Source organism: Panthera onca, chromosome C2 (assembly GCF_046562875.1).
Source record: "Panthera onca isolate mPanOnc1 chromosome C2, mPanOnc1 haplotype 2, whole genome shotgun sequence".
Taxonomy (NCBI): Eukaryota; Metazoa; Chordata; class Mammalia; order Carnivora; family Felidae; genus Panthera; species Panthera onca.
The window spans coordinates 59,569,092-59,587,645 of NC_138347.1; the positions used below are offsets into that span (position 1 = coordinate 59,569,092).

The 18,554-nt window shown below is 45.4% G+C and overlaps 1 protein-coding gene across 8 annotated transcripts in view; it reads left to right on the plus strand.

Moving 5' to 3' along the window:
* BOC (BOC cell adhesion associated, oncogene regulated) overlaps positions 1-18,554 on the plus strand; it is a 73,058-nt gene that overhangs the window by 13,885 nt on the left and 40,619 nt on the right. The window contains exon 1 of one of the 8 annotated variants that reach the window (XM_078453010.2): positions 8,442-8,542. The exons of the other annotated variants lie outside the window; for them this stretch is intronic. The gene's annotated coding sequence lies outside the window, so the exon portion shown is untranslated. Of the gene's footprint in view, positions 1-8,441; positions 8,543-18,554 lie in introns of those variants that run through there. 8 annotated transcript variants of the gene reach the window in all.

The following is an 18,554-nucleotide window of genomic DNA, read 5'->3' on the forward strand; positions in this document are numbered from 1 at the left end:
GTGGAGGAAATCTCAGGAAGGTTGATTTTATAGCCTTTACTAAAATATAAATTTATAAATGCAATGCATTTAAAGTTTGTTTATTTATTTATTTATTTATTTATTTATTTATTTATTTAGAGAGTGAGAGCAGGGGAGGGGCAGAGAGAAAGGGAGAGAGAGAATCCCAAGCAGGCTCCATGCTGTCAGTGCAGAGCCCAATGTGGGGCTCTATCTCACAAACCATGAGCTCATGACCTGAGCTGAAATCAAGAGTCGAACCCTTAACCGACTGAGCCACCCAGGCAACCCTATGATGCATTTAAAAAAAAAAAAATCACCTTGCAGCGCCTGGGTGGCTCAGTCGGGTAAGTATTGACTTTGGCTCAGGTCATGATCTCACAGTTCATGAGTTCGAGCCCCGCATCGGGCTCTGTGCTGGCAGCTTAGAGCCTGGAGCCTGCTTCAAATTCTATGTCTCCCTCTCTCTCTCTGCTCCTCGCCCACTCACGCTCTGTCTCTCTCTCCTTCAAAAATAAATAAAAACATTGATAAAAAAAATTTTTTTAAAAATCACCTTTAGGATAAGGAATGGCATTCTATACAGTGGGGATCATGCCAGGACCTCCCAAGATGTGATTGCCTGTTAGTACGGGATGCTCAAGGAGGCACAGCATGGGCTTTGCTCAATTTGGGGAGCTTCAGGAAGTGTTCATGGAAGAAAGTCTCTGGTGCAGTCTGGGTCTTCTCTAGTACTTTCCAGAGCAATATGCAGAAACCCAGTTTTACCCACTGCCACTCTCCTCCCCTCTTTAGAAAAAGCCAGCCTCAATGGTAGTGGAACAGGGAGGCTCCTTATTAACTGCGCTTTCAGAGTCAGAAAGTATAGAGGAATAGCATGCCAAATTGAGCTGGAATCCTAAGCAGGCAGAACTAATTTTCCCCGCATGGGAAATGAACAAAAATTCCATGCTAACATCCTCGGTCTGCATGGGGGAAAGGCAGTGAGACCTTGTTTCTTTGTATCTCAGACAAGATGGGGTATGTTTCGCTGCCCCAGGATGGAGGGTCTGAGCTGTCTCCCTAGTGTGAAGCATGCCATCCTTTGGACCTCATGATGCCCACAGACTGCTTCTCTTTAGTCGCTTAAGGTTTCATTTCATACAGCCAGCAGTAAGCCTTGCTTGAGAGCAGTCGTATTTATGCTTCTTCAGGCACTTTCCAGGTAGGCCCAAAACACGTTCAAAACCATGAAATAGTGGCCTAAGTTTCAGTTGATCAGTCAACAGATTATTGAGCACTGAGCCTGCTGCCCACAAGACACTTCTAACCTAGATTATGAATATCTCTGAAATCCAGACAAGAGGTCATTTCACATTGAATTGCATTATCCTCATTCTCTCATTAGAAAAGTGCTTGGTCTGAGTACATGCTGGATGCTCCTGATTCTCCTCCTCCTCCTCCTCCTCCTCCTCCTCCCCTCCTCCTCTTCCTCCTCTTCCTTCCCCTCCCTCTCCTCCTCCTCCTCCCCATTATCATCATCATCGTTATTACTTTGGCTTGAGATAAATGGCCAATTTGGAATTCTTACCCAAGAGCCAATATTCTTAGAGCATTTGGCTATTTAGAAGAGTTTGTCAATTATGGTATGCTTGGGAATTTTATAGTAGAGAAAGAAATGGAGGCCCAGAGAAAAGTGATAGATTCAGAAGTTCAAGCCAGTTTTCTTGATGGTCTTTTACCTGGACCTTGAGGCATCTGCACTTGGTTAGTTCTGCAGTCAGAGAAAAGCCAGCCAGAGAAGTTGGGGATGTGTTGCTGGTGAGGGCACATTCTGGACAGAAAACCCCAGAAAGGAGACAGAGGGCATGGGGATGGGGGGATAGTCAGTGAGCTCTGGGTCTCTGCACCAGAGAGCTAGGGAGATGGGCTCTGCAGGTCTCCCGTGGCTGTGGCCAGCGGTCCCCTTTCAGGGACAGGGCTGCCTCTTTGGCCCAATACTGGGGAGACTTTCAAGGTCAAAAAGAACAACCCTCCCCACCAGAACCTGAGCACTCACTGAAACCTGCTTTTGAAAATGCTGTTTGGTTAAACCAAGAGGACATTGGGAGGTTAGTGGCTAGGTGGGGGGCGGGGGGGGCGGTTCCTGGAAGTTAGTGTGGGGTTGGGAAGGTTTGAGAAGTTCTAGTTATCCTTTGGGAAAAAAAAAAAAGTTTCATTATTATTTGTTTATTTAAAACTAAAGCACTTGGACCCCATCTACCCGTCATCTAGATCATCACCGTTTTCAGGACAAAGAGTTGCTTTAGTTTGCTTTCATGACTATCCTATGTGCCAGATGGGACAAGGATGGGTGCCACAAGATTGCTCTTTCAAGAAGATGTGTGTGATCCAGTGTCCCCACCCGCCTCACAGTGGTAGGGAAAGGAAGGAACACCAGCCTGGGGCAATCAAGTATGATTCCCAGTTGTTCCGTGGGCTCTGAGATGTTTCTGTGTGACTTCCTACCAGATGCTGAGCTCTTCGAGCCCGAACTTTATCTCTGGATTCTGAGGACCTAGGATCGAATGGGCGTTCAGTAAACATTGACTGACTTGTAAGGCAAGTCATTCCGCGAGACAGGGAGGGAGGGAGGGGGGCTTCCATCTGGGCAGGTGCAAGTCATGTGAGTGCTTAGTTCACCGTTTGGGGAGCACTTCACCCAAAGTGGGCAGATGGTAGGATTCAGAATTGGATAAGGCATGATTATCTGAACCTGGGGAATCCTGAGCGTGTGGAGGGTTAGACATCATCATTCTAGAGGGAAGGGGCTCCTGCTTTTGCCTAGGAAGAGGGAAAGAAGAATGCAGCAACAAGAAACAACACGAGAGAGCTGGACTGAGGCTTCTCTCTGCCTGGCCCCCGGATTCTGGAGCCTGCGGGCTGTGGGTGTGGTGGAGCGGGCTCTGGGAACAGAGGCTCTAGCCCCAGACCCGTTTCTCTGGGTGGCCACAAACAGCCCACAAGCCGCCTGCACCACCAGGCCTGCGTGTCAGTCCAAGTGCTGTGTTATTTACTGTGGAGTTGGCAAGGAACGGGGCTCCTTAGAGTGTGGGGAATGGAGTCCACTTCCAGCCTTTGCAGTGCTGGGCAGCTCCGCGGCTCTGTGCCCCTCTGGGCAGGGCTGGGGACGTCAGTGGATAGGAAATGGGGTGTTGGAGGAACATGAGGGCAGATGCTGCAAACACGTCCCTCTCAGATCCAACCCTGGGTGTAGCCAGCGGGGGGCCTCCGAAGGCCTACAGCAGACCCCAGGGAAACTCTCCAGGCCCTGACTTTCATCAGTGACCTGCCCCGCCCCACTCCCCGCCTGCTCTTTTTCAGTTTAAGCTCCCAGCCCTGTCCTCCCCTCCCATGCACGCATGATGTGTGTGTTAGTGTTTTAATTTTTATTCTTGGCAGAAGTTAAGACACAAGATGGATTTGGAAGGAGATGAAACCAGTCTGGGTATATGTTGGGCAGCAGCAGCTTCATTCCTGGAGTGGGTGGGCCGTGGAGGGGGAGGGGTTGGGGTGGGGAGCTGTCTCCTCCTCTGGTAGGGACCATACTGAAAATCCTGTCCTCTTTGGAGAAGGCCGGCAGCTAGAGGCTGTTAACCCTTTGGACATCAACGAGACAGTTCCAGTGGAGCCAGAACCCTCTGATCCAGTATGGTGTTAAGTCAATGTGGGAGCCCTGGATGGTCAACGCCTGTCCCACTTCCTGGTGGTCTGTGAGCCCCGGGAGACTGCTCTGCTTTGTGAAGGGAGTCCTCGCTGCTATTTCAGGTTCCGATGTGCAAACACTAGAATGCGCTTGTGCTTGAAAAATTCCTGTCTTCTGGTAACGTCCCAGGCCCCAGAAGTAGTGGTGATGGCCCCAGACTGGCAAGGGTTACTGTGGCCCAGGAACCTGTTTGAATCTCACTTTCTACCGCGGAGGCTCTCTTGGCCCCCAGAGTAGGTGCTCTTTCCAGTGGTGACCTCTCCTTGGGTTGTTATTTTTGGGTGAAGAGGGGAAAACTAAGAATCTGAAAGTCCAGAAAATATCTGAGGGAATCTAAGAGAAACTTTGAGAAAATGTTTTATTCCTTAAAAATATATTAAGATACTCAATTTTTGGAATCGAAAAAAAAATTAGCTTTAAAAATTACAAGAATTTCTTTAAAATAATTTAGTAAGGAACATTTTTATACAAAATGCTCAATTCCAACGACGGCATCTAATGTAACCAAGGCATTTCTGATAGACATTCTTTATCAAAATGGTCCCCCAAACCACGGCAGAAACACCCAGTGGTTCTCCAGCTTGGCTGCACCTTATAGTTTCCAGGAAGGAGGTTGGAAATACTGATGCCTTGCCCCCGCCTCCACGGTGGGTTTATATTTATTTGTGTGAGGTGCTTCCAAGGCCTTGGTGTGTTTCAGTGTCCCCAGATGATTCTTCTATGCAGCCAGAGTTGGCAACCTTCGATCTAATGCTTGTGTAACAACAGGAGGAAGATGAGAGAGGCCAGATTAAGAAGTGGAAGAGTTTTATTATCTCTTGCTGCATGCTGGTGCATAGAACTTGGATCCAGACCCAAAACACTGCTGCCAACTTTTGGATGAGATTCAGGCACTCAGACCTCAGGGCTGACTCTGAGTGGGGTTGGGGGCGACGCGTCTTCAGGAGGAGGCAGATGCAGCGTGCAGTGTGGGACCTGCCAAACCACTCCCTCTGAAAACATAGTAGCTAGAGCATGACTCCGACTCAGAATGACTTTGGCTTTTTCCAGCCTTTCTGAGTTCCTTCTTTGGAAAACGGTTCATTGTCTGTCTGCTTGAAGTGACCGGGAACATCAAGACCCAACAGTCAGAGGAAGGAGAAAAGCCCTGGCTTTGAAGCCTTCGCTTGAGCAAGATGCTTAATCTCTCTAAGCCTCAATCACTGCATCTGTAGAATAGGGATGGAAGTACGGCCTACTTGATAGGGTTTTTAGAGGTTAGACAAGATAATGCACGTGTACACGGTCCCACATGGAGTAACTCAACAGATGGTCGAGTACTTTTCTTTGATTTACACTGACTGATGATTTCTTCTAATTGTAAATATCTGCCTTAATCTCATATTGCAACACACCTGGTAGGTTCCATTTACTAAATCTCAATGAATTTTGATTACATTCACAAATCAGTTAAATTAGGAAATCAGTAATTTAGGAGGAAAAGAGAGTCTTGAAATGTTCATGTGCCCAACACGACAATTTCAGCAAACCAACTTCTTGGTGGATACCTTACAAACCAAAGGAGTTGATTGTTAGAGATAGACACAGGAATCTCTTTGGATACGACAATGAGACAAAGAGCAGTCTATTTATGGCCCAAGGAGTTGTTGGGTATTGAAGTCCTCGGCCTGTGGGAACATTAAATAGCAGTGATCACATCCTACTTGGATATAGCTTTTTTTTTTCAAATTTATCTTTTGAATTACAGAAGTGATAACTACATAGCTAACCACTTTGAATATTTCTGAAACATTTAATGTAAAAAGTACAAATCCCCTAATCTTCAAACATAAATGATGTTAACATTTAAGTGTCTCATGACCTCCAAATAACTATACACCACATATCATAATGCAATTTTTTAAATTACAAAAATGGAATCATACTGTTTTACAAGTTGCTTTTGGGATATCTTCCAGGAACCTCTTAGGCCAGCATTTCCCAAAGTATATTTGGTGAAATTCTCCTCACTAATGGTACTCTGAGAAAAAAGAGTAGTGTGGTCAAATAAGTCCGGGCCTGTGGTCATGTAAGTCCAGGCCTGTGGTTAAGTGAGTTCAGACTTCAGTGCATACTCTATCCCCCTCTTGGTGATTCATGATACATAACAGCATATTAAAGGCTCTGAAAAGGCCTGTAGTAAAAAAAGAAAGCTAATTAGTTTTTCGTAACATAACATTTCCCTAAATTTTTTCTTCTTTTTTTAAGTTTTTTTAATGTTTATTTATTTTTGAGAGAGAGACAGAGAGACAGACAGAGTGTGAGCCAGGGAGGGGCAGAGAGAGAGGGAGACACAGAATCCGAAGCAGGCCCCAGGCTCTGAGCTGTCAGCACAGAGCCTGACGCGGGGCTCAAACTCATGAACCATGAGATCATGACCTGAGCCGAAGTTGGATGCTTAACCGACTAAACCACCCAGGTGCCCCCCTAGATTATTTTTTCTATCACATTTTAACATCCAGTAGGTTTTTAAAAGTGCCCTTTTAGGCATTCCTCTCTAACGTCTCCTTCACCTATTTCCCTCTTCCCTCTGTGGCATAATCTTTTGGGGTAGGCAGGAAGAAAGGAGCACATCTATTCATTTAATCAGCAAATACTGATTGCACTCCTACTATGTGCCAAGCATTGAGATGCATGTTGGGGACACAATCATGAGCAAGATAGCAGGCTCTCTGCCCTCAAAGGCGTTCAGTTTCCCGCCTGCGCGGTGATGGGATTAGTCATACCAGGATGGCTTGCACCTGGGAATGGCAGGGGATCCTCTTTGCAGCTGTTGGAGCCCGGGAATAGCAGGCTAGAATTATCCCCACCCCCGCTGCTCCTGACCCTTCACCACGCTGCTCCAATTCCCCACTCTCTGCCCCTGCTATAAATAGTGATGCCTGACCCAGCTGGCAAGACTCCATGTGTTTGCTTACTCTGCATGTGCCAGCCCTGCACTGAGGCCACTGTGCTTTACAAGTTGGGGAGAACTGACGGGAGATGGGGTAGGGGGCTTCCAGCAGAAGCAGGAACTGACAGACGGACCGAGGCGTGCTTCAGGTTTCCAGATGGGTATTTATTTTACATTTTAGGTGATTTAAAAGAGCTTTGTAATTGAGAAAAAGTGGGGGTGGGCTGCGGACTAAATGTGTATATTTGGGGGTCAAGGAAATGGTGAAGAAAGTGGGTTTGTATGAGGTCAGATGGGAAAGAAAGTAAACTGTCATGGTTGTGAAGCACACTTCCCAGTTGGAACTGGAGTTGTTTGCTGTGTGGGCACACGTGTGCACACACGTGTGTGTATGCACCTCTGTTTTAGAGGTTGTGAATGCATATGCCCAGAGAGCAAGTGGGGGTGTCTGGCCCCTGAGATATTACCTATTCGTAAGACTCCTTTGTTGAGATACGAGAGATAAATCTGCAATGAGGATCAGACTAATGAAAAGTTTTCTTAAGGGGAATTCCTAAAGGGAAAGTAACCCTAAAGGGAATTATTCAAATTTAATAAGTGGTTGTCACTTATTGAGCAACTACTTTGTACCAGTCATTATTCTAGATTATTTACTAATGTGTTTTTTTCTTCATCATCCCCGTGTGTGATAGGTTTTATTGTCCTACATCAAAGTCGTTCCTTCTAAGTTCAGGGTAAGAGTTTCTGGCTCGCAGAAAAGTCTAGGAGAGACCTTGTCCTTGTCACTGTGCAGTCAGATGCCAACTATAGACCGGTAGCTCCTGATGTCCCATCTTGGCCCTGACTTCAGCTAAGGTTGGCTATTTTACTCCGAGGCTTAGCTGTTCATTTGAACACTTCGGATTTCCTGTCAGCACGCATGAGCCTGTTAGAGCGTAGTGTATGTGTTGGTATGTTGGGGTTGGGGCTGCTCTTGCCCAGCATTTTGTTGAATCAGTCTAGGAACCAGGAGCCAGATAGACCAAAAAGCAGCAGCCTGATGGTCATTCATTCTGGGTCCCAGAACCTGAGTCTGGATTTGAGTCACGTGGAGGGTGTGGATATGCACCTGGTGGCATTGGTTGCCTAATCATCAGGAGGAGAGGGTATGGAGAAGGACTGTAGCTGACAGCTAAATTGGAGTTGGTGGTGATTATGTCACCTAGCAGAGTAAATCAAAGTCTTTTCAGCCCCAAAGCTTCCTAAATGTCCAGCTTCTCCTACTGAGGAAAAGCTCCCTCCTTGACTAGGTGACTAGAGTTCTTTCCTATCTCTGCCATGACCTTTGTGTCTCAGGTGGTTATTGGTGCACTCAACAGGTATTTGCTGAATACCTGGCACTGTTTTACGCATTGACAGTGCCCTTGTGAATATCCTCACCATTCCTGATCCCTGAAGCCTTTGTTCTAGTAGCCAGGCAGACTGAAAATAGTGTGATGGTGCTTGCACAGGGGAAATGCAGGACTCTAGGGGGATAAGAGCTGGGTTCCAAACCACTGCCTGACACACAGCGGGTGCCGGGGACCTGCTTCTTGAACGGAAGAGCCATTTCCTCAGGTGCATACTTCTCTTCACATTTTCTGCCCCACCTCCTCCTTGGCAAGCCCGCCCCCACCCACCTCATGTTTGGATGCCACCACAGGAAAGATCTGTGTCATGCTTGCCTTCTCCACTTAATGAGAACCCCAGACCAGATCCTGGTGGGAGATGGGAACAGGGATATCAGACACTCAAGCATCATCTTCCCCAACTCAAGCAAGTTCTGCTTTGCAGTGAGAGCACCTTTGGGGGTTCGTCAGAGCCAGACTCCAAGGATCCAATAGTTGGACTTGGAAAAGCCCTTGGAAGTAGGTCTTTATAGCTTATCAAACATTCACTGAGCACCTACTATGTGTCCAGAAGAGAGACTTGTAAACAGGTTACGATACACTGTGGGAGGTGACGGTGACAAAGCTGAGGCTTAAGAGATCCTTGTTGACCTCTATTAGCTCTAAGCCTCTATCCTACCTTAGCTGATGTACTGTGATCTTCTAGGACTACGCTAGGAATAAACATGGATGATAGAAACGGGCTTTATTGGAGGACTGACCTTCTGTACTGAGCAGGGCCTGAGAATGTGCGCGTGCGTGCACGTGTGCACGCTCAGCTGTGTGACCCATTTCTTTTGTCAATCCCCTAATGCCTTTGTTAGTGGGTCTGGTTCCTTGCCTGTGTTGAGTAAAATCTATGGTTTATCTTTGATCTTTTCCTGAGGTCGTGATGCATGTTAATTTTGGTGTAATAGAAAGATGTTGTCAAAGCTGAACGTTGACTGGGTTCCAAGTTCTTTAAGGGTAGGAGGCTGCCTCCACTCTCTCTGGCAGTGTGTGGCACCTAGTGGGTACTCCGTGGGGGTTTGCTGAACTGACCTGAATTCTGCCCCAGGGACTGTACTTCTCATCAGGTGTGACTTGGGGTTGCCAGCCGCACTGCCTGCTCTTAGCGCGATCGCGATGGTTCTGTGGAATGCCCTCGTTTGTCTTTCTGTGCTTCTGAGGCAAATCCTGCTACTGCTCCTGATGATTCGGGGAAGATGCTATCTCTGTGGTTCTGTGTATGTGCAGACTGAGCAGTGCTTGCTCTCTGGTGTGCTTCCAGGCATTATACTTCCTATTCTGAGGGCTCCATTGCTTTCAGTGGATGCTTTCAGATGGAGTGGAGTCCTGGCCTTAGGTAGTAACGCTTGTGTTAACACACTGATCACTTAAACGGGATCATTTTTCCTTTTTCCTAAGAGAGAACATTAAGCAGTTAAGATCTACTTTAAGTGCTCAGGTCCTGGAACAGGTTTGTTTATATACCCTGTTTGTGCTTTCTATCTGGACTCTAATTAATGCATTTTACATTGACTTTTTTGTCTGCCATGAGCACCAGAAGGTTTGAGAGTGGGTGCTCCTGTTTCCTCTCCAGTCACTATGTTACCATTTTACTTCATTGTTTACTTGTGTGGATATAGCCCTGGCCGTGGGCTGTAATTAGAAACAGGTAGGTGGAAAAGAGCAGGTGGCTTTGTTGTGGCTTTGTTCGCTTGCTGATGAGGTTGGAGGTGAGCTCCTTTCTGGGGCTGGGAAGGGGGTTAGCGGGAGGGATCAGGGGAATGTTTTCCTCTCTATAAACACTTCTTTGTAACTTCTTGTCCCAAATGACCTATTGTCTGATGAGGATCTTTTCCCCTTTCTCTGTGAACATGTAGAGACACTACAGAGAAATTATGATCATTATCATCATTATCATCATCAAGAGAGTGCAGAGAGAGGGCATAAACAGGGTGAGGGAGAGGTGGTGGGGAGCAGTTATTAGCTTCAGTGATGTAAATGTGGGCTAGTGTTGGATGGAGGATAAGAGGCTGGAAACCAAGTCTTGCCAGAAACTTGAGAACACTATAGCACTGTCCACGGATTTCTTGCCCCAAGGGGCTATTGTGAAGCTCTGTAAAACACTATATAGGATATAGGTATTACTGCTTTTATTTTTCAACAGAGACTATCTCTTGAACTTGTGATGTGTGTGTGTAGTGCAGCAAAATCAGGCCATTGCTTAATTTTGGACAGCCCATAAGGAACAAGCAGAGATGGTACCACATGTGTCTGGAGTTGTTAAAATGCAACATCTTTAAGTCTTAAAGGACATTCATTGAAAAGCCCCCTCGGTGGCAGTGCTACTGTATGAAATTAGACCTCCAGTGAATGGCTTTCAGCAGAAAAGTTCCAGGACATCTTCACATTATTGTGTGATTGCTATATGCCAGGCTGCTTTCACACTCAATCTCGTTAACTCTTTTTAGCAGCTCAGAAAAGCAGGTGTTAACATTTTCATGTTCACAGAGAGTAAACTGAGACTCGGTGATTAAGCACTTTACCCAAAGCTGCCGTCTACCAAGGGAGAGAAGTGGTACAGCTCATATCTAAACCCCAGCCTAATGATTTCTTAGTACCTGATCTTGCTGAGTCCCAACATCGTCACTTAGCAGAAGAGCAATTCTATAATAAAAATTTGAGATGACTCCTAAAACCGTAATGTGCTAAAGCATTGAGAAGGGCTTTGATAACCTCTCCCTCCATCTGTAAAGTGGGGACAGTAACACTCCCTGGGTTGTGGAAATTAAAACTGATCAAGTACCTGAAGCCCCCAGCAACCGGCTTGGAGCTCAACACATTTAGCTGCCTTTCCCACATCTCTGCTCTTGTTCCTCCTCCCTTCCCCATGCTTTCTCTTCAGGCCCGAATCCATCCTTCTTTCTGACTCAACAGTGTTCTGATTTCTTCTTCTCCCATGTCTCCGTCCCTATCTCCTTCCACCCTGGCCTCAAGGTTAGGGTCATATTGATAATGGCTAGATATTACCTACTCACAATATCCTCCTAGATTAGATTCCTTGCAGTTCAGTGGCTGCAGGAAGCCAGATGTCTCAAGCTTGGTAGGGTGTTTGTTTTGGGAAGAGAGATAAGGAAAACCAAGAAGGTTCTTGAATGAGACCCCAAGCCATAGGAGTGTCTGCAGAGGCACTGACTTCTGTCAAACAACTTGGCCCTCCCCTCCAGGGATGCCTACACTGTTCTAAGTGCCATTTGGTTTTGGAAAATAAGGGCCATGGTTATAGTCCTTTTCCTGTAGAAAAACCCCTTGGTCCCACCACTGATAACCCTTCTCTATGCATTTTTCCGATAGGTCCAAGGTCAGATGACAGTCCTTCTCAATCTCAAATTTCTAATCTGAACAACCCTTCAGTTTAGCAAACATTGGCTGAGCCCCTGTGATGTGCCAAAGCTTTTCTGGATGCTAGGGATACTAAGATAAAGTTAACACATCCTTGCCTTCAGGAAGTTTGTAGTCGGTTTAGAGGGTAGATATCAGAGGCACATTACATACACATGATCAAATCCATAAATTATTATGGAAATGTTATAATGTGCAAAACACTGTGGAATAGTCATTGGAGGCATCGTATGGTGACATTTGCAATAAGTTTTGAAGGACAATTAAGAGTTTCCCTGATGCAATGAAGGGAGAAGGGGGAGGTGGTTCTGCTAGAAGAGAGAGTGTAAAAATGCAGCTTGTCCAGATTTGGGGGCTTGTGGGAGGAAGACCTGGAAAAGGTTGACTGTAGCCCACTTACAAAGAACCCGGAAGGTTGTGCGAAGGAGTTTGGACTTCATTTAATCATACTTAGATAGGAAATTGTGGAAGGTGGGTCTATTAGTTGCTTTGTTTTGAACCAACCTGAAAAGAGAAAAAAAATCACTCCTACTTCCTTCACATTTTCAAATCAGCTGCTTGTGTTTCCTATTCCTTTCTAGGCCTCCCCCAACTGCTTACATGTTTTATGACAAAATGATATGTTTTTCCCTTAACATTCTTTACACATTTTTCATGTTGCTGCTTGACCTTTGTAGTTACCATTTTAATGGCTGCATAACAATCCATCAATTATTTTGCTATACTTTATTTAAAGCACTAGAGGGAAAAGAACCAAAAAGGTTTTAGAGTTAGAACCTGTTCAAATCCTGACTGACTTACCATCTGTAAATCTTGGACAAACTATGTAACCGCTCTGAGTTTTAATTTCTTCATTTATAAAATGTGTTGATCATATATACCGGCCTTACAGGGCCATTGGGAGGATTATATCAAATTAGATGAATTATGAAGTGTGGCCTGGAGGAGACAGGCCACAATTCATAATTGTGTATTCAGTGGGTGGTAGCTACCATTTATCATCTTTACTGATTGGCTGAGCTTGATGTTCTAGAAGGAAGGTAGGTGACGATGGGGAGGCAGATTAGATGGGGGGAGGAGAGCGTCAGGGAGCCAGCTGGAGGGCTCTAGGCCTGTGGTGTCCAGGAGTAGCCGTTACTACGTGTGACTGTTGAGCACCTGAAATGTGGGTTGTCCAAATTGGGATGTGTAGTAAATATAAAATACACACTAGGTTTAGGAGACTTAGTATGAAACAATATAAAACACCTTATTAATTTTTATATTACCTATTAAAATTATACTCTTTGGGGTATATTGTGTTGAAAGATATTAAAAGTTATTTTCACCTGATGTAAAATGTGTCTACTAGAAAATTGTAAATGACATATGCGGCTTGTGTTGTGTTTCTCTGGCTGCCTTTGGTACTTTATTTTTATTTTCTGTTTTTAAGAGAGGGCACGCACGCGTGTGGGGGGAGGCACAGAGGGAGAGAGGGAGAGTCTTAAGCAGGCTCCACGCTGTGGCTCCCACGACCATGAGATCATGACCTGAGCTGAAATCAAGAGTCGGATGCTTAGCCAACTGAGCCACCCAGGTGCCCCTCTCCGGCTGCTTTGAATCCATATGACTGATCATAGGTAGGAAAGATGGGAGAAGGTGAAGTGGAGTATATGTGTGTATGCTCAAACTAGTGGGTGTTCTCTGAACAGTGAAATGAAAAGCAAGTATTTGTTATAGACCGGAGAAGCTGTCTCCGCTTTCCCCGAGTGGCCGTTCTGGCATTTACCACATCACGCACGTCAGTGGTAAGATTATTGACCAGAGTGTCCGTTGCAGGGAAGCCTGGGGACAGCATGACTGCTCTGCTGAGCTCCCAGAGTGCTTCAGGAGTGGCTTTCAGTGACGCTCCAGGCATCCCCACTAGCTCTTCTGTGGAGCACCTCTCTGTAACGCATGCAGTATGCTGGGGTCAAACAACTGGGAATGAAACCATGCAGAAAAAAGGAAGTGGGAGGGGCAGGCTTCCTCTGTAGAGAGGATAAGTGCTCTGAGTCCTGTACAACCCTGTTCTTTTGCATGTCTTCACCTTCTCTGGTGTACAGTCCCCAGGGAAGAAGGATTATCACCTTCATGGGTCCCTCATGGATATAAATGGGTTTGATGCTGAGGCTGGCATTTCAGATAACCACATGCTGTTTAGGTTTTCTAGCCAGGAATTGAAATTGTACCTTGGCTCTTAAAGTACCCACTGTACCATTTCTTGGAGGGTTGTTAGGTAATACAGCCTTAAAATCAAGCTAAAAGAAGCAAAGAAAAATTGTAAGGACTTTTATGTACTTTCCTACTGTTGGTCTCCCCTGGGTTGAGCTCAGGAAACCACAGATTTTGGATGCATCTCAGTGGGGTAAGAGCAAGGCAAGTGGAAGATACCAGGTTTGGAGGGCAAAAACTAGACCGCAACAGGCACCGGTATCTGCCTTGCTTGAGAAGTTTCATGTGACTTAGCCTGCCTGACTGTGGCATTTGGTTGATGTGGATAACAAAAAGTCCTCCTGGTAGATACTGGCGTCACTGTGGCACTGTCACTATGGCATTGCTGTACCTTTGCTAGGAGCATTATGCTTCTGCTAAAGCACTATTCCCCATCTGAACCCAGATTGTAGTCATCAGTTGGATAAATAAAGAGTTTCAAGTTCTCTGTCAGCAGTGGTGAGCCTATAGGAGCAAATATGTGTTTTTTTTTTCATTCAGCAACCATTTACTGGTCTCTTTCTACATGCTAGACACCACAGAGTTAATGTTTTAGCCATAGGGGTGTATACGAAGGTTTCGATAGCTTTTCTTTGCTTTTATTTTCTATCTTGATTTTAAATTTGTGACTATGCTAAAGCATATCTTTTCTAAGAAACTGGGAGAAATGCGTCCTTTTCCCCTCCCACGTTATGCTCTCCTTCCCTTGGAGGCGTTGAGGAAGGATCACTTCTGCTCTCCAGGACTCCCAAGTCTCACTTCCGGCAGATATACTTATAACAAGGCTTAATCTGCTAGAGAGCCCGCTCCCCCAGTGCAAAGGGCCCTGTATGCCCTAGTTTGGCTCTGGCAGACTACAGCTGCCACCTTTTCCTCAGTGCCAGCCAGCCAGAGGAGGAGGTGGGCCCCAGCACGGCAGGCTGGTGGATCCTCTGCCCCTATAGGGATTTATTTATTTTTGAAGTGGTTTCATCCCATTGCGTCGCTTGTGACTTTTCAAGGCAACTGTGGGGAGCCAGGAACTGGCCGAAGGCCTGACACCTCAGGGAGGTAGATGCCACTGGCTTTAATGACCTTAAGTTGACTGGCATTGGAGACTGGGGTGATGTTGGGAGACCTAGGCGTAGGTAGCAGAATAAATGAGAAGGTTTCTTTGCTCCAAGGCCCCAATGGGCCGTATCTACCCACGACCCACCACACGCTCTCTTACACTCTAGCCAGCGCACGCGTCCCCTTGCAGGTGCCGCACCTCTCTCCCCCCTCGACCGCCCTGGGAGCCCCACTTCTCCCCTCTCCCCACCAGCTCCACGTCCCACCCCAGCACTGTCCTTCCCAACCCCAAAGCCCAGCCTTTCTGCCAGCTGAGACCTCTCCAGGTTAGAGCTCTCTGGGGGCCCGTTCCTTTTGAAAGGAAGAAAGAAAGTAAAAGGGAGGAAAACCAGAAAGAAAGAGGAAAGCAGAAGAATGAAACTGGACCGAAGGGGCAGTGGTGCCTTGAGCTATCTCACTGCATTACAATGAATATGGACTCTATTAAGCTCCGTTCTGCCTGTTAGTGTTTCCCAGGGCAACACAGCCCCCATATGGCAAGCATGCAGCAGATTAGGGTAGGCCCCTGGGCCTCATTGAAGGCCGGGGGCTTGACTGGCAGTTGAACCCCCTCCCACCTCCCCCTACTCCTCACACTTGACACTGCCTGTGTTTATCTAAAGCAAGGAGGGGGGGGTGCCTTTGGAAGGTTTTTGTCCCTCAGAGGAGGGAGAGCAGGCTGGAGGCAGGGTGGGTAGAGGGAGGTTGACGGAGGAAGGTGGGGTGGAGGTGGTGTGGAAGGGGGATAGGCTGGGAGGGAAGACCTCATAAATATTCACGAGGAGTGGTGAATGGAGAGGGAGAAATAAAGCAGATGGAATCCCTGTTAAAGAAGGGCACAATCACCCTGTTTTGAGCCCTCCAAAAACAAAAAAAAAGAAAAGGGAATGGCTTTCTAGGAGTGTAGGAGTTGTGTTTATCCAATTAGCAGGGTTGTCAAATTGAATTTATATGGAATAGGGTGGGGGAATTGAGAAGGGAGTGGAGAAGAAAGGAAGTGGTTTTCCTTTTCTCTTAAAGTTTGTGGGTTCCTCCCCCCCCCCCCCCTTATGGCTAGATTTTTTAATTTTTCTTAAAGAGAAATTGAAGGAAGGGGTATGTGTGACAAAGAAAGGTGACTTCCCTGGTAACGTTTTCCTCAAGTGGTGCAGGTGGGAGAAAATTAGATTTTTCCAGTGGGCAAATTAAGAGACCACATCGTCCCTTTCCTCAGAAGGCAGAGGTGGCTTCTCTCTGTGGGGGGGATTCCTCTGCAGAACCAAGATGGTATGTTGGTTTCCTCCTTTCCAGACTCCTCCTTTCCAGTTCCATGGGTGGTAAAGCGGTTCGCCTGAGTGGAAATAGACTCTGAACATGTTGGTTAGCAGCTTGTTGTAAATTTTGGGTTCAGTGAATGAGGAGCCCAGGTTGTGCAAATGCCACTTTGGTTATATATTCCCTCTTCAAAAACCATCTGTCTGTGGTGTTAATTTAAAATTCTTTTCCCTAGGCTTCCGCAACATGACCTGATCTCAATTTCCTACCTTGCCTCTTTCCATTCTTCTGGAAGTCTCAAAATAGAGTGCAAGCTCCACAGGGGAAATACAAGAAATTCCATTGGAATAGGAAAGAAATTCAGCTTTCCTGATGTTTAATATTAAGCGTTGACACTGGTACCTTTAGCCTGTACATCACAGTAATGTGCACAACAGTAGCAAGAGATCTCTATGGTGTGACAGTGGGGACCACACTTGCTTATTCACTCCCCAGTTTTCCTGTTCTCTTAAGTGAACTTACAGGTTATAGAATTTAGTTTTAACTAAAATAATGCTCATGAAAGGACAAGGTGGCTTAAAGAGCTTGCTTCAAAGAAACTATGGCGGAAGAATATGCAGATAATCCAAGCACATGCTCACAGGAAGTAAAAAGCAGAGCTGACCCTCTTCAAGCCACATAAGGAAGTAAAAACAATGATAATGGAACCCTATCTGATGAGAAATTAGCAAAATATTTAACATTCGGGGCCACTGTTTGAAAGAGGTTACATCCATATCGGTAGGGACACACCTAATCCTAAATAGGCTTTTCTGTCTTAAGCTATTAGCTTTTTTTTTTTTTTCAATATATGAAATTTATTGTCAAAATGGTTTCCATACAACACCCAGTGCTCATCCCAAGAGGTGCCCTCCTCAATACCCATCACCCACCCTCCCCTCCCTCCCACCCGCCATCAACCCTCAGTTTGTTCTCAGTTTTTAAGAGTCTCTTATGCTTTGGCTCTCTCCCACTCTAACCTTTTTTTTTTTTTTCTTCCCCTCCCCCATGGGTTTCTGTTAAGTTTCTCAGGATCCACATAGGAGTGAAAACATATGGTATCTGTCTTTCTCTGCCTGACTTATTTCACTTTTAAGCTATTAGCTTTAATTATATTATAAAATAATCATGATCAATAAGTCATTGAAACACCGGTTCACTTTTACCTACTCTTTTTAAATTTTAGTTCGGCAGCCCATGCATTTAATTTATGAATAAACGTGAATGTAGTGGGGATATTTGCCCAGAATATTTTACTCATAAGAAAGCAAGATCAGAAAAGTGTGGTGACCACTGTTCAGATAAGCCTTCTGTAACAGCCAGATTGCTCCATGTACTGTCCTCCAGACAGATCTTTCCCACCAGCCTTGCCCTCAGCTCTTTACATATGCATATCCCAAGGGGCCTTCCCAACCCCTTATCCAGAAAACCTTTCCTGAAGACCCAATATTGAAAATGCTCCCTTCCCTCTGCTCTCACTTGCCACTGTAATCAGTTAAGTAAGGTTTTAGAGTAAAGAATGCTAAAGTTGTTACATGAGAGGAATCCCCAAAATTTCAGTGGTTTTTTGCAACAATGGTTTATTTTTTCTCCTGTCCTAGATTGCATTGACTTCTTTCATCTTGTAGCTATGCTTTCTGGAACCTGTGATGGTCACCAGGACTAGAGAAAAGGAGAAATGGAAGCAGAGCTCTGGTTCTGTAGCTCTTAACAGCCTTAGCCTAGAAGTGACGCTTGACATGTTCACTTAAACTTGATTGGCCAGCAGTAGTCACATGGCTCTAAGCCAGCTGCAGAGGCAGCTGGGTAATGAGGAGCTTATGGATATGTGCTGAACACTGGCTGACTTAATCCCCCAAGCTGTAAGTTACTCAGGACAGAATCCATCTTTTAGTACAGGGACTTGCATGCTGTCTTCAATGGTAGATCACAGTATTATTTTTTCATACCTGATAATAGTGAAATCATAATATACATAATTTTTTTTAATAGACAAAATTTGGACAAGAAAGAAGCTAGAATTATATTTAGAGACTGGCTAGAACATGGCTCAAACTTAAGAATATCAAATCTTTGCTGTTCCCTCCTGTTTGACATCAGAGTGGTCTGGGTAGTTATTCTAGATCTCAGTCTAGAACTGTACTGCCCCATGGGGTAACCACCAGCCCTATCTGGTTACATTAAAAATGTGGTTCCTCAGTCACATTACCCACACTTCAAGTATTTGATAGCCACAAGTGGCTAGTGACTAGCGCTTAGAGTACAAATACAGAATATTTTCACCATTGCAGAAAATCTGTGAACAACAGTAAGAGAATGTTCTAGATTAGGATGTAAATGGTAAAAGAATGAAAATAACCACAGAGAAAGTTATAGATAATGATCCAGATGACATCATTTTTCTGCATAAGAAAGTAGATTCAAAAATATTCCGAATTTAGTTCTAAAAGTAGTTCCAAGAAGTTGGTAAATATGACCTTAGAAACCATTT